Genomic DNA, 14,904 nt, shown 5'->3' with positions numbered 1-14,904 from the left:
CCTGCTTCCCATAGACACCCCCAGTCAGAGACCTGCCTGGCACCTCTGTAGCCTGCTACAGAAAGGGCACTGGATAGAGTTAATGGAGAAGGGGAGTCCCTCTTAAAGACAGAGCCACTGATGGGAACCAAGAGTCTGCCTTTGCTTCTCAGTAAGTGGAAACTTTCCTTAGCACCTCTAGACAAGATTTTTCCTCCCACAGTATTCTTAACTCCCATTGCTATTGTGGGGCATGTCAATGCACAGAGTCTGTCTCTCTTTGCAGAACCCGCTGTGGCTTGCAGAGCCTGCCAGTGTTTGCAGAACATGCTTGGTCACAGAGCCTGTTGTTATTTATGAGATTGTTTCTTCTGTTCCTTCAGTCAGCCTCCACCATTGCACAATGGCAGCCAGTAAAGTTCCCTCTTTCCCTCATCCCTGCCCTGCTCCACTATGCCCTGAGTGTCCCCAAGTATCCAAGGGCATTTCCCCAGTGCCCCCAGAGCCTTACAACCAAACCAACCAGTCCTCATACTCCTCTATGGGACCATCGCTCATGGTCCCTGCAAAGGCTGAGGTGTGAGAGCCAGATGGACTGCTGTCCCCAGGTAAAGGGAGCAGACACCCCACCCCAGCCTGGGTCCTAGAGAACAAACCCTCTGAAATCAGGCATAACTTGGCCTCTGTCACCTCCTAGCTATGAGGTCTGGGGTATCCCCTCAAGTTACTATTTCCTTATCTATGAAATGAGAACGCTTTATGTTTGAGACTGTTACAGGGCAGCCCCAATATAAAACGGGTTACCTGGCTGTGGGTCCTCACCCGCGCGCTTAAAAGGGACTTATTAATACTCCACTACAGGCACACACAAAAGGTTAATAAAAGGTTTATTTACAAGGGAAGGGGAAATGAGGAAATGTACAATTCAGGGAGGAAATAGGGAGATAAAGTCTTAAATGCGTCCTACCCATTCTGTTAGGGGGAAAGGATGTCCTGAGCTAATCCCATACAGGCTTTGTGGACGCCACCCCCACCCCAGGCCAAAGCCATCAAGACATTGGAAAGAGAAATCCCATCACCACCAAAGGGAGGGTGGCTGGGACCTGAGGGTGGAGTTGGGCAGCCAGGTTGGATATAAAATCCAAACATGTGGGCCTTGGGCTGGCTCGCTATCGCTCGCCTCCTGGCTACACAGCTCCTGGCTTGCGGCCAGCTCTCAGAGCGCCATTTTGGGATTCCTGATCGGTGGATCAGGTAGGAGTCATTTAAAACTTTGTCTCCCACTTTTCTCCCTGAGTTGCACATTTCCTTATTTGCCCTTCCCTTGTAAATAAACCTTTTATTAACCTTTCGCGTGTGCCTGCAGTAGAGTCCTTTTCAGCGCGCAGGTGAGGACCCACAGTCAGGCACCCCATTTTGTATAGAGGTTGCTCTACAACAGTTCCACTGACCTGGAAACCCAATGGCACTCTGAGAGCTGGCTGCGAGCCACGAGCTGTGAAGCCACAAAACCCCCCCAAGGCCCACGTGTCTGGTTTTATACCCAACCTGGCTGCTTAACCCCCCCTCAGGTTCCAGCAACCTTCCCTTTGGTGGTGATGAGATTTGTCTTTCCCAGTGTCCTGATGGCTTTGGTCTGGAGTGGGGGTGGAGTCCACAAAGCCTGCATGGAATTAGCTTAGGACATCCTTTCCCCCTAACAAGACTATGATATGATTAACCAATGGGAAGAGACCGGGTCATCAAATGGCTGACAATGGTAAGCACTTGGATGCCCGGCATGGGTGGGGCTTGACTTTTCCCCCAAAATCTCCAAGGGCTGAGGAGACCATGGGCATTCCTGTTATTAACTCTGTTTGGTAAAAATAAGCCCCGAGGAGCTTGAGCAGGGAGTTTGCCTCACATTGGCCCTGACTGAGGTCAAAAATCTGTCAGGAGCTTGCAGAGGCTCAATGTGGAAGCCCTGGGACATTAGGCTTCCTTTCCCCCAAGTCTCAATGTGGCTTTGATAGTAAGTTAGCATTGAAAGGTAGGTCCTCTGCTACTAGCTGAGCTCCCTGAGGGACAGGCTGCATCTCCTCCCTCAGACTGGGGCTCTTTTCCTCCTCTCAGTCCTCCAGGAACATGGTGATTGGTCCCAGTGGAAAGAGTCACAGGGCAGGGTGGGGCCCTCCTGAGAAGGGAAGTGCTATAAAGGCTTATTTCTCTAGGTTATTGGCTCAGTAGAGACTAGAGCTATAATCAGAGGGTTCAGTTTGGAGCCATCAGTCAACTGACTTTATGCAAGGCCCAGTAGTAAGAGTTTGGGGAGAGACCAAGAAAACAGTATCTAGGCCCCTGGGAGACAAGTCTGAATGTGTCCACTGCAGGATGCTGAGTGCAGGGCTGGAGACAAACCCAGGGCTCTAGGGACAAGGGGGAGAGTGAGCTCAGCCACGAGGCTGCCTCCTCAAAGGAGACTCTGCTGGCATCAATCCCTAAGGTCAGGTTGAGGGTGGTGGAGGACAAGAATGGAAAGACTAGAAAGGAGGTGCCCCAAGATCAGAACCTGACTCACAAGAGGTGGAGGTCGAGGGGAATAACATGACCATTAACCCAGCTGTAGAGGTTTTGACCCTTAGGCACCAGTGCCTTATCACTAGACATGAGCCCCAAGCAGGATCAGACTACAATAGGGAGTGGAGCACAGGCCTGAGGCCAAAATCAGCAACAAACTGAAGGCTCGGCAAGGAGTGACCCCTCCCAAAGAGAAAAGGACTCCATCAGTGCAGTCTCTGCACAGGCTCGGGCAGCACTCCCACTGCCCACCTGTGATTATGCAGGTGCCTCTTTTTACCAACTCTCTCCCTCTGCAGGGCAGCAGCCTTCCAGCCTGCCTGTGACCTGTCAAGGCCGCCCGCCTGCAACCATGCAGGCCTCTCTTAGCAAACCTGTCCCTTCTGGGGCAGCTCTTCCTGCCCGCTTGTGCCTATGCAAGTGTCTTTTACTCTCCATCCCTTTCCCTAATAAACCTGCTCTTTAAATATAACTAACGTCTCTGTCTCATGGAGAAACTCGCCTGGGGAACTAGCCGAGTGCCGCTGAAACGGGAGATCCAGTGAAACCTTTCCCAGAGTGAACCCAAGGACCCCACACTCCAAAAACCCCATCAAGGGCAATGGACACATAGCCTCAAAACTTGGCCCTGGGGGCACCCCAAGACACCCCCCTATTTCACCCACCCCTCCTGTGACCCTTTCCCCACTAACCCCGTGGCCTTGGTCCATGTTTTCTCTGAACTTTGTCCTCCCTCAGCCCCCACCCAAAGTTGAGTCCTCTCTTCTTCCTCCTGCCCAGTAGTGGGGCGCAGAGGAAGGAGCTTCCTCAAAAGGCCATGGAAGGCTCCTCAGGATCCAGCCCCTGGCTCCTGAACCTCCCAGCCCCCACTGAAGCCCTCACAACTTGGAAATATCTTACAAGAGGGGTAGATGCATTGTTCTAGAGAAGGGGGGTATCCCTATCTCCACAGCAGAGGGGAAACACAGCCCTGCAGGCAGTCACACACAGAGGAATAGGATTCTAGAACCCACCAGGCAGTGGGCTCAGTCATATCCTCCCATGCCTGCCACACTCCTATCTCTTCTCAGCCTTGCTCCCAGTTCCAGAGCCATGAGGAACTGAGGTCTTCAGACGGGGACCTCCTCCCACAGGGGTCACACTCAGAATATCCGGGCAGCCTGGACCCTAGAGGTAATGATGGTTGGCTTTGATTCACTTTCAGGGAACCCTAGCCTGAGAAAGGAGTCACAGCCCAGCCCTGTACTTAGGGAGCTCTAGTCTCAGGGAGAGACACAGCCCTGCCCCCAGTCTGAGGAGACACACAGCCCTGCCTCAGGGAGCCCCAGTCTGAGGGTAGACACAGCCCTGCCCTCAGGGAGTTCCCAATCTGGCAGAGGAAGACAAAATCTGGCCCTCTGCAATATCCTATTCCAATAGGGGAGATCCAGCCCTTGTCTTTGTGCAGCCCACAGTCTGAAGAGGGACACCTTGGCCCTGTCCCTTCAGGGTTGGTGAGACTTGGCCTTGAATACTTCAATCCCTATCCAGGGAGTGAAGGCCAAGAGGTCACTGGGGCCATCTGCCATAGATCAGGTTCCATCCCACTCATCACAAGGACTAAGGACAAGATGGGCATAGAACAAGCCCGACTGACCACCCATAGGCAGGTCTCTTCAATCACCAGTGGGGCCCTACATCCTGCTTAAAAGCAAGACTCTTCATGAAGAAGTACCAGGAACAGCCTTGCTCTGTCCTATCAGCCCCTTCCCTCACCCAGACAATGATAGTGGTGAAGGCAGGCCCATGGGGAAGGAAGAGGGGAGACCCGATAAGCTGACCTTCCTCCAGCTCCTGTTTTGGCTGAGACAGGCCGGTGGGCTGTTTGGTCTATGGGCCCAGGGTGGATGGGGACCCCGTGGGGAGGGGCCCTAGTGGCTTGGGACAGCCTGTACCCTGGCAGGAAGGCAGCGCATCAGAGTCTCTGCTGAGGTCCCCTTCTGCCAGACATGGACACCCAGGCCCCTCAGGATACCCACTTCAGTCCATGATCCCCCCAACCCCGCAGCTTCCACTACCCAGCGAGGTCCCTCAGGGCCCTCTTACTCTTCTATCTAGACTCCTTGCTCCTACTAAGGGAGGAAAGAGAAGGAAGGATTCTGTCCCTAAGGGAAACTAAGGACAGAGGCGAACACAGACCTCCCAAAATCCAATCCACCTACTCATGAGCAGCAGTGAGGCAGAGTGATAAGAATCCAGGGAAGATCAAGTTCAATTTGGGGAACTGAACATGATTTGTGTGTTAGACAGTAATAGAAAATTGTTTTACTCAGTGCGAGAATGGCAAGCTGGTTTATGGAGAAAACTAAGTTGATGTTTTTAGAGATGCATTTTGTAGTGATTAGTGGTGACATGTCATAATGTCTGTAATTTATTTTAAAATATTTCAGCACAGAAGAAAACACAGCAGCAAACCTGGTAAAATGTTCCTTGTGTTATCTTGGTAGCAGGTACTTACAGGTTCATTGTACTGTTCTCTCTACTTGTCTGGATGTTTAAAGTTTTTCATAATAAAATATCAAAGGGGAGGGGGGAGAAAAAAAATGTACTGACCTAGGTTTGAATGCCAAGTCTACCTCTCCCCGGCTGTGTCAGCAGGAAGCCATGTGACCTCTCTGGGCCACATCTGCTATCGATGGGACAACTATCCACCTCTCAAGTGGAGAGTTGTGAGGCTTGAACATGGTAAAAATGGGGCATCCTAGAGCAGCCCCTCACACATAGAAAGTGTTCAGTTGTGAAATGAATGAGGGGAAGTTGTGAGTATGGGGGAGGCAGGACAGTGGTGTCATCTCTCAAACTCTGAACCTTGGCTTCTCAGCCCTAAATGAGCAGTAGGTAATGATATTACTTGGGTCAACAGGTACCTCCCCGGGGCCTCCCTGGTGGCGCAAGGGGTTAAGCATCAGTACTATGAAGCTATCCCCAGACACTGCAGCATGAGTTTGATCCCCAGCCAGAGAGGTGACACACATGGCACAGCAGACCTCTCCTGACTTGCCTGCTGCTCCCCTCAGCAGTGTATTTCAGTCAATCTGCCTGTTCTGCTCCCCACTCTGTCTCTGGTGAATCCTCTCACCCACCACACCCCCACACCTCTGGCCTATACCCCAGCTCTTATATGCATTAATAAATAAATCTTTAAAAAAAAATACAAAAACAGGTACCTCTCTGCCCTACTCCATGCCAGGGGTCAGGTTGGATGCCAGGAAGGAGAGAGGGTAAATGTAGCAGAGCCCTCCTAACAAGGCCAGTGGATGTTGCTGGTTCCTTTCAAGGGATGCTAACCAGAGTGGTCTTCTCCCCATTTGATACCCAATCCAGGAACAGAGCAAACATAACCCCCCACCACCACCACCCAACTTTGTCCAGCCACCTAACTCTGAAGACAGTCAGGATTGGGGGTGTCCCCTTTTCATCCCCCACAGCAGAGCAGGGTAGAGAGGAATGAGAGCCCCAGGTCGAGGACAAGGACAGCGTAGGGTGGGGGGTGCCACCGGTAACGGGAGAAGGCCAGCGCTTTCCTATTTTGGGAGGCAGGAGGTAGCAGGTGGCTGGCTGGCACTGGGACATGTGAACTCTCCTGTCAGGGGCCATGTGGACAGCAGCAGGGCAGCTTGGCAATGCCAGGCACAGCTTAGGCCCCGCGTGAGCCCACCAGCCTGCAGACTTGTGGCCAGGGGGACCTCAGTGGGGAGGAGGGGCCTGAATCTAGTTTCTCCCCCACAAGGGTAATCACCCTATCATAGCCCAGAGGAGAAATAAGGCCACCTGGAAGCCTCCCTGTCCCAAATTCCACAGGGGAACAAAGTTCCAGGGGACCTGAATTTTCTGCGGAGCTCCGAGGCCAAGTGGGGAGACAGCACCTCTGTGCTCTGGAGCTCTTAATCTAATGCGAGACAAAGCCTCTGCCCTGAGGAAGTGCCCAGTCTGAGAGAGGAGACCCTGGCCATGGGGAGAGCCCTAGTCTAAGGAGGAAGGCAGACCACAGGAGGGGTGCAGGGCGGTGAGCTCCCTGGAGCTGATGGCAGCCCCTGATGTTGTTGCAGGCTTCTTGGGGAACCAGGTTATTTGGGGGTGAGCAGGAGGAGCAAGCAACTTCCCAGATTAAAATAGCCTTCCCTGGGTGTCATTCCGGAGACGTGCACAGCTCCCAGCTGAGCGCCTGTCACACGGCTATGTTCCTCCAGCCCCTCCCGGCAGGCCGGGCAGTGCCAGAATGGCAGTCCTGCCCAGGCGCAGGAGATGAGTTTGTTTCCTAATCAGGCCAGAGTGGGAATGCAGTTCTGGCTTCCAGGGCCATCAAAAGCTGCCGGCTGACTTCGCTCTCCTAAAGGGACTGCCAGCCCCCTCCCTCAGGAAGCCTTCCCACACCGACTCCTGCCTTAGGAAGCCCTCTGGCTCCACCTGCCTCCCCAGTAGTTAAGCCTTTCAGTAATTTCCCATGATCTGGGACTCCCCTGAAGACTGGGGCTCCCTGAGGACAGGCTTTGTCCCCCCCCCCCCCCGTCAGACCGGGGGCCCCTGAGAACAGGACTGTGACTCCTCTGCACCCTGTTTCTGGGAAATGGGAAGAAAGTTGACCCACGGCTCAAGAGTTGCAGGTCTTAGCAGTGACTCTGGCATCACTTGGTATTCAAGCCAATGGCCTATCTGGCATGGCCCAGTCACAAACCTCAGCCTAGCACTTCCAGGCTCCAAACCTCAGGCCATTCAACCTGCCTTTGACCCTCCACTGGGCCAGGAGGAGCGCACAGAGCCTCCACAGTGCCAGGCAGAGCATAGTGAAAGGACAAACCAAAGAAAGACCCAGCAGGTCAACTCTCAGGCCAGTTGTAGGTTGGGCAGAGCTCTGGACTCCATGACCTAAGATTCCGGCCCTAGGTCAGAATCCTAAGACTGGGCCTGGAAGTGACCCAGGTCACTCACTGGCCAGGACCAGGAGGTACTAGAAGCCTGCTCTGCGGCTCCAGGAACAAGGCAGGGTGAGAGCAAAGGCACTTGCTTTCCCTTCCCCTCTGCAGCCCTCCCTCTGGCCACCCAGATCCAGCTGTCTCTGGTCCCTGTCCCCCCTCTCCCCCCTGCCTTTCTGCATCCTCCCCCCAGCACATGAAGCAATCCAGCTACCTCGCACATGTGACATTTGGCAATGTGTGACCCCCTCCGATCTGGGTAGGGGACCAGGGTCAGACCCAGACAACACAAATATGTCCCAGGAGTTTACATTGTGGGGGCCAGGAGTACACACAAGTCAGCCGGCTGCTGGCCCTGTTTATTCTCTGGGGGTTCATGGCCAGGGCGCCACCATAGGAGGAGGGTGGAGGCAATCCTTGGGTGGCTGCAGCTGTGTGCATGTCAATGTGCTAGGGACCCCAGGAAGGCTTGTAGGCCTCCCAGGCCCCCTCCACCATGTCCCAGCTGTCCGGCCCCTATCCATGGTCCGTGCTCCAGTGCACGTGTGAGTCCCAGCGCAGAGCCGCCTCCTCCAGCCTGCACTTAGGGGCCCCTTGACCATCCTCCCCCTCAGCCCCATACTGCTCCAGAGACCCAACACAGACCTCAGTGCGGTTTTTTTGGGTAGGCCCAATCTTGTCTTCACTTGGGTCAATCAATATTAATGCTCTTCCTGGAACTTTTCCAAGATGTTTTACTTTCCTGAACACTCCTTATTACTCAGCATCTTCCCTGCCTACTCTGGATAGCAGGCGCTGTCATTACTGTCCATTGCCTGCAAGGCAAGGAGAGGCCCCATGGGGATACTGGCCCTGAGTCCCACCCACAGCTGTCTGGTGCCTGCCTTCAAGGTCAGCAGATGATTCCCTCACAGTATCTCTGCACAGTGACCCGCTCTGCCGATGAGGAAACCAAGCCTTGAAGTGGCCACACGGTGGCTTCCCTGAGGTTCCTCAGCAGGTGAAGCCAGGTCTGCCTAGTGTAAATCTCCTCCACAAGCTCCTTCCAACCCACTGCCCACTCCTCACCCAGAGAGCCTGGGAGCAGGCAGGGGGCAGGACAGTTCTCAGAAAGGCTGATCCCCTCTCTTCTGTTGTAAGTTTATCCATTAATGTATTCATTCTCACTAACAGTGCACAGCCTTGTGTCAAGCCTTGGCAGTAGGAAAGAACAATAACAACAGCTAATGTTTATCCAGCACTTGCTGCATGCCTGCTTCTGTTTTAAGTGCTAGAAATATCAATATCTTCTCACCACAAATCTGCGAGTCACAGTATTCAACCCAATTCACAGATTGGAAAGACTGCAACACAAAGAGGTAAAGTGACTTGTCCAAGGTCGTACACAGAAAGCCTCAGAGTCCCTGCATGGGGACCCAGGGCCGCTATGCTGTGTGTGGATCTGGGTGGAGGCTGAATTCACAGACTTTTTTTTTTCCTTCAAGGGCACATTATCTTTATTTTTTTCCCCTGATATTATTTTTTTCATTTAAAATTTTTTGCCCCTACCACATCTCTGTATCCCTGTCAACCATTCCCTCTCCCACCTCCTTCTTAACTTCAGAAACCTCACATCATTTATTAATACCCACTAGTTTTTATAAATATTTTACTCTATCAAATTATCTGCTGTGTAAACGTCCAGTATTTGTCCTTGTCATTCTGACTTGCTTAATTACACATAATTCCCTCCAACTCCTTCCATTTTGCTGTAAATAGCAGCATCTCGTCTTTCCTGTGACTGAATAGTATTCTATAGTGTGGCTGTGCCACATCTTCTTGGTGTAGTCTTCTTTCAATGGATGTCCAGGTAGCTTCCATGGCCCAGCCATTGTAAGTAGTGCTGCAATAATGATCATAGCACCTAGAGTTTTTGCAGTTGATGGTTCCGGTTCTTTGGATAGCTGCCCAGGAATGAGATAGCTGGCTCATAGGGTATTTTTAGTTTTTTAAGGCAAATCCAGATCAGTTGCCATTAATGGTTGCACCTATTTATATCCCCACGCAACAGTGTAATAGGGTTCCTCTTTCTCCCCCATCCTCTCCAGCACTTGTTGTTGGGGGTCTTTTTAATATGTGCCATTCTCAGGGGTGTGAGGTGGCATCTTATTTAACCTATCTCTCCCTTATTGGAATTGATGATAAATATTTTCCCATGTAGCTTTTGGTGTTCTGGGTATTATCTTTGGTGAACTATCGGTTTAGATCTGTTGCCCTTTGATTTAATTAGGTTGTTTGTTTTTCTATTGTTAATTTCTATAAGATTTGTATATATCTTAGATATTAACCCTTTGTAGGTTATATAATGTATAAATATTTTCTCCCATGGCAACGATGTCGTTTTGATCTACTTATATATTCTTTTCCTGGGCAAAAGCTTCTTAACTTGAGCTAATCCTAATTGTTTATTTTTTTTTCTTGTATTTCCCTTACCATGGGGGTTGAGTCTTCAAAAGCAGACTAGTTTGAACAGTGTTGGAAGTGAGCACACACACCCACACACACAGCCACCAGGAAGGGGATGGGTGATGCTCACTCAGGCACAGTGTGCAGAAGTCTTTGGAGTAGGGCGGGGTACATTAAGGAAGGGCTCCTGGCTGAGATGGGCTGGGTGTCAGGGCTTAAAGGAAGCTGTGCAGAGCCAGGGCCCCTACAGGTCCCAGTGCAGGACTGTGGGCCAGGACTTATCTCCAAAGGGCTTCTCACATGATCTTGAATTAGTGGATATTGCATAGAGGTTCTTGGAGTAATCGGGTGGTGACAACACAGCAGTTGAGATGGGAATTTTGGTGGCAGTGCTGAAGCAAAGGTGCTGAAGGTGATGGTGGCGACAGTGCAGGTGTTAGTGATGGTGGTGGCAATGAGGACGGGAATGGAACTAGTGATGGAGGCAAGAACATAAACACCAATGTTTAAACACTCTTACGTAGCCCTTTACAGTTTACACCAGATAGCACACAGTCGTAATCCTCACAGCAGCCCTACGTGAGCATTTTTTGTCCTCATTTTATAAATAAGGACAATGAGCCACAAGTCACATTCTGCTTGCGCAAGGTCACGTGGCCAATAAGCTGGCCTGGCTTCTCCGCCTTCAGGGCTCCTCCCCAGTGGGAGTGGGGTGCCAGGGCAGGATCAGGATGGGTGGCAAGCAGAGGTTCAGCCTCTCAGTTTTGAGAAGCGGGGAGTCGCAGTGCAGAAGGAGGAAGCACAGAGGAAGCAGTTCTAATCCGGCTCCACCGCTGACATGCAGTGACCTCCTCTGGGCAGCAGCCAAAGCAGATATCAGCTGCCAAGTGACAGCAGGCCTGCGGGGCAGAGCCAGTGGAGCCTGGCGGGAGCCCCACACACCAAGGGGATGAAGTCAGGGGCGGGAAATAATCCTGGAGTCAGAGGAAGGCTTGCTTTGCGGTGACATTCCTGGAAAGTTTTGCTGCGATTGTCCCAAGTTCTGGGCTTCAGCACAACCCTTTCCAGTCAGGAGCTAGTTTATTAATAAACTCTGCCCTGCTCCCTGCTATCACTCTGGGGGAAAGCCAGGGCTCCTTGGGGGCCCCTGGCCCCTAACCCAGAGATAGTGAGTCCCACTGTGGGTGGTGAGAGAGAGAGTTGAACCCTAAGATCTAGTTTGGATATGCAAAAGTCCCTGTAACCCCCAGACTACATTCCCTATGCCACTGCAGGCCCAGGCCTCCCACTGTACTATGGGGGGCTAGGAGAAATGGTGAACAAGGGTGGTGGCGTGTACGGGTGCCTGCATGCATGGGTAAGTGTGCAGACGTGAACACCTGAACAGGGTTATGAGGGTGATAATGGCTCTTGGGAAGGCATGGGTGCCTGGGTACATGGGGCTGATCTGGAAAAATGTAATCCATGTCTCAGCTCTTATGGTGAACCTGTTCTGCATGTGCCCTGGTGAGCCCTGGGTGATGTGTGTGGGTGGCAGTGGGGGGACAACTGAGTGTGAGGGGTGATAAGGTCTCAGGAGCAGGCAGCCTCCTTCCCAGGCGCCTCCCTCTGCAGCTCATTAGCACCCAAAACCTAAATTTACTGCCTCGGCTCCCCCACCTGCAAGCTCTGACCCCATTATGCCCCTGCCCCCTTCCCAAGACAGTGGGGATGGGGGAGAGGAATAACTCTTTAATCTGCAGTGCAGGATCCCTCGGGGGATGAGGGAAGGTCCCAGGGGTGGCAGAGAGGGGAGGCTGGGCACAGAACTTAATATAGTCACAGGGTAGGCCAGGAGAGTGGCGGCTCCTATTACACCTGCCGCTCGCCCCCATCATATGACCCAGCTCCTACCACAGGGTGTGAGCAGGGTGAGAAGCACCTGGTGCTGGGCAGTGCTGGGGCTGCCCTACACTCTGCCCCTCCACCTACTTAAATGGAGCCCCTTTCCTAGCTGGTCCTCCCAGCAAAGGGCAGGGTCCAGTTCTCAGCTCAGCATGACCCTGGGAGCTGGCATCGCTCAGTGGGTGTCCTAACTCCTGGAGGGCAGGGCCAGGAGGGAAGGGCAGGAAGGAACCTCCAGCATGGATCCCAGCACAGCCCAAAGGGTGGTTCCTCTGATCCACGCCCTCCGTCCAACACCTTCCCTCACCCCCCAGGTCCTTGGTCCCCAACTAGGGCACACAGCAGGTAGAACCCTGAGCAAAGGGGTGAGTCAATGTGAGAAGGGCAGGGCAGTCAAGTCAGCAGCAAGTCAACCCCTTCCCGACCACTCCAGGAGAACAGTGCCTGTCCTGTGAAAGTCAAGTTCATGACAAGCTCCTCCCCTAAATACCTCCTGCTTAATAATCTCAGAGTCCACACTAAGTGGGGGACAGCCTGCCTCAGGGAGCTCTAGACTGATGGAATTATCATGCCAAATTCCCTCTGCTGAGCTTCCTATGAAACCTTGAGAATTTATTCAACACCTTGTCTGTGAAATGGCAACACTGCGAAATGGCTAAGGTGTTTAGCACAAGCCTGGCAGACAGCAAGAGCTGAGTAGAAGGTGGCTATCCTCCAGTAGGGTTTTTTTTTTGTGGAAGAATTCCTCACAAGCGATCTTTAATTGGGAAAGTAGGTTGCAGAGGGATCCAGTGGACCTATCATTCCCACACAGTGTTGGGTCATCTCTGTAACATCTGGCGGCCTTGACACTCCCCAGTCCCACCCCTGCCTCCCTCCCCCCCGGGAGTCCCAGGCTCCATGTTTACAATAAACAAATATCCTGGAAAGGCAACCACACCAGCAACCCCAGGCCTGAGGACAGCAGAGCAATATGGGGACAAGGCAGGCTCTGCAGCCACCAGGGGCTCTAGTCATTGGCTGCATGAGAACCTAGTTTTTAAATTTTACTTTTTCTTGAGATGTGAGGATTACAATTCATGGCACAAATCTTAAGCGTACAGCTTAGTGAATCCGTGCATATGTGTATGCCCATGTAATACCACCTTGATCAAGCAGAGTGTTCCCAGCCCTCCAGGAAACTCCCTCAAGCCTCTCTGAGTCAGCCCAGACCACAGAGGTAATCACTATTCTGACCTGTATCACCACTGATTAGCTTGCTGTTCTTGAACCTAGATTCTGTTCTAGAATCCTAGAGCATGTGCTCATTGTATCTAGTCCATGATCCTTCCACAGCACTAGCTCTTCCTTTTTTGTGGCTGAGTAGCTTTCCTCTGAGCAGTGATGACAATCTATTTATCTATTCTGCTGCTGAAGGATATTGGGTTGTTTCCAGTTTTTAATTAATATGATTAAAGCAGCCATAACATTCTTAAACATGTCTTTTGGTGCCCATAAACATGACAACCCGTTCTTGAAAGCAGAAGGGGAAATGCCTTGCCAAGAAATTTAGGGACAAAAAAAGGAACTGAAAGTTATTGAGCCCTGGCCTGGGCCATGAATTTTGGGTCCACCAGACCATTCAGAGGAGAAGAACAGAGACAGAGCAGCCCCAAAAGCTGAAGTTGATGAGGCTGAATGTAGAGTCAAGTACACGTGTGTGTGTGTGTGTGTGTGCGCGCGCGCGCATTCATTTCCTACAGCTGCCGTGACAAATTACCAATAGACTTGATGGCTTAAAACAACATATATTTATTCTCTCGCAGTTAAGGAGGCCAGACTGAAATCAAAGTGCCAACTGGGTGTGTTCCTTCTGGAGCCTCTGAAGAAGAATGTGGTCCATGCCTCTCTGGTTGCCAGCAGTCCTTGGCTTGTGGCTGCATCACTCCCATCTCTGCCCCATTGTTACATGGCCCTCTTCCCTGCATGGCTCCATGTCTCTGTGTCTACAAATCCCTACCTCCCTAAAAGACACCAGTCATTGGATTTCGAGCTCACCCTCATCCTGTAAAAAAAGATTACATCTACAAAGACCCTAAACAAAGCTCATATTTCCTAAAGACCCTAAACAAAGCTCATCTACAAAGACTCCAACAAAGCTCATATTTCCAGATATGGGAGGTCAGGATTCCAACATATCTGTGGGGGACACAATGCAGCCAGCGGCAGTGATTATGCCTGAGTGTGTCTGTGTTGGGGTGGTGTAAATGTGAGGAAATACAGCATGGGTGGTGTGCTGGTGAGAAGGTGTCTGCTTTGGTGTCTCTGGCTGTGCTGACATGGGCGTGGACATGTGCATGGTGTGTGTAGACATGTGCCCCTGTGTCTATGGCTGGGACACCTGGCTTGACTGGCTGAGAAGGGTGGCAAGACAGCATGGTGCAACAGACCTGGCTTCCTGCTGTGGCTAAAGAGGTGCTTGGGGCTAGCCCAGGTAGGCACCTGAGACCTCACCTTATGAATTAGGTGGAGGAACTGTGAGAAGCCAGAACAAGGCTGTTTGCTGAGTTGGAAATGAGCGGCATGCTGAGGAGGTAGCTCCCAGGGCAGCGCCTGCTCTCAGGTCCTCTTCCAGGTACGTTCCTAGAAGGCCCCTCCACCCAACTTCCTGTGCCCCATTTGCCCGGACTGGTAGGTGCTGACTGATTCATCCCTGCCAGCGGCTGGAAGCCAGCATCCAGCTGCTATTGTGCCAACCAGGTAGGGGCGGGGAGGCAGCCAGCCCCACCCAGGCCCCGCCCCAGGCCAGTGGGAGTAGCACCCAATCACCTGCCACATCTCTGTTGGATCTGAACCCCAGAAAACAGAGATAGACAGTCCAAGCGCATGGTCAAGTAAGGCATAGCGTGAAGACAGCTTTTCTAGGCAAACCCAGCCCCCAGTGACAGGACACAGGGAAAATCTCAATAGTAACGTGGGCTCAAGCACGCTCTGAAGCGGTTCCTCATTTAAGTTTCACAGCCAGGTTACATGGTGCTCTCATCATTCCCATTTCACAGACTCTATTGCTGAGGCCCTAAAGAGTTAAACTCTAGGTCTAAGATTACAC

This window comes from Talpa europaea (genome assembly GCF_964194135.1).
Source record: "Talpa europaea genome assembly, chromosome: 2".
Classification (NCBI taxonomy): domain Eukaryota; kingdom Metazoa; phylum Chordata; class Mammalia; order Eulipotyphla; family Talpidae; genus Talpa; species Talpa europaea.
Note: the sequence above shows the minus strand (reverse complement) of the source record.